Here is a 1,273-nt window from a genome sequence, read left to right as displayed (position 1 = left end):
GCTAAACATCATTATTTGTTTTTTCTTTCAACTTGCAAAAATAATTACTAGGCATTGTAGCAATGTTAGTAAAATACGTGTCAGCACAAAGATGGGACTAATGAGTCCCCGTGATCTCACCATTTAGAGACCCTCAGTAAGCTTATCGAAGTTTCCTTTATACGAATATCTTTCTCAATATCCGTATCTGTGTGTCATTCATTCATTCATTCGACATATTTTTTTGAGCACCTACTAGGTGCCAGCCACGTTTCTAGACACTGAAGATGTCGCAGGGAGTAAAGAGACAGAAATCCTTGCCTTCGTGGCACGGACAGTCTAACGGAGCAATAACATAAAATAACAAGCGACATATCTCGTTTGTTATCAGGCGGTGAGTGCCGCGGAGAAACTAAAGCGGGGACCGAGGAGGAGGATGTTTGGGGGGCGGGAACTTCACATAGGGTAATCGGGGAATGTGGCGTTGGAGCAGACCTGAGTTTGCGGAGGGAGGGGGCGAGGAGGACAGCGCGGGGTGGCGAGGAAGAACCGCAAGTCCAAAGGCCCTGAGGCGGGAGAGCCTGGAGCGACTCAGAAAGAGCAGGAAGGACGATGTGGCAGGAGCCGGGGGGGAAGGAAGCGTTAGACGAGGAGGAAGGGGTCATGTCGCGGGAATGTCAGCTGTCAGATGGCGCGTAAAGCCTCAGCAGGGCTTTTATTTGTCTGCGAACATTTTATTGTAAATCCAAACAACAGCAGAGAGAACCAACCGTCAGATCGACCCCACACACCCACCTCTTGGCCTCAACTCCCGGTCCGTCCGACTTTATGGATTCCCGCCCCCGCCCCCTCCATCTCACTGTGTGATTTTGAAGCAAACCACAGACATCATGTCACCAGCACCTCTAGTGGTTTTTGGCCCATAGCAGGTACTCCTAAGACAGATGGTCAATGATCTAATGAGTGAGTGAGTGTGTGTGTGAATGAATGAATGAATGAATGAATGAGAAGGATAAGAACCCCATGGAATGAGAGACAGAGAGTAAATGGAGGCCGAGAGCTTGGGCTCCCAAGAGAGGGATTTCAGAGTTTCAGACCCGGGTGGATCGGATGGAAGTGTAAGAACAGGTCCCCAGGACGTACCAAGCCTCCATGCAATATTACAGGGTTTGAAATGTAGCCTTAATGTGATTTTTGCATATCGGGAGTAATAAAAATGTAGGCAATGTCTGCTCAGAGCACACTCCCTGATTCAATTTCCACTCTGCTCATGAGTGTGTTGTTAAATTGTCCG

This window comes from Pteropus vampyrus, unplaced genomic scaffold, assembly GCF_000151845.1.
Source record: "Pteropus vampyrus isolate Shadow unplaced genomic scaffold, Pvam_2.0 Scaffold147, whole genome shotgun sequence".
NCBI lineage: Eukaryota > Metazoa > Chordata > Mammalia > Chiroptera > Pteropodidae > Pteropus > Pteropus vampyrus.
The sequence above is the reverse complement of the archived record's forward strand: the minus strand, read 5'-3'. Positions refer to the sequence as shown.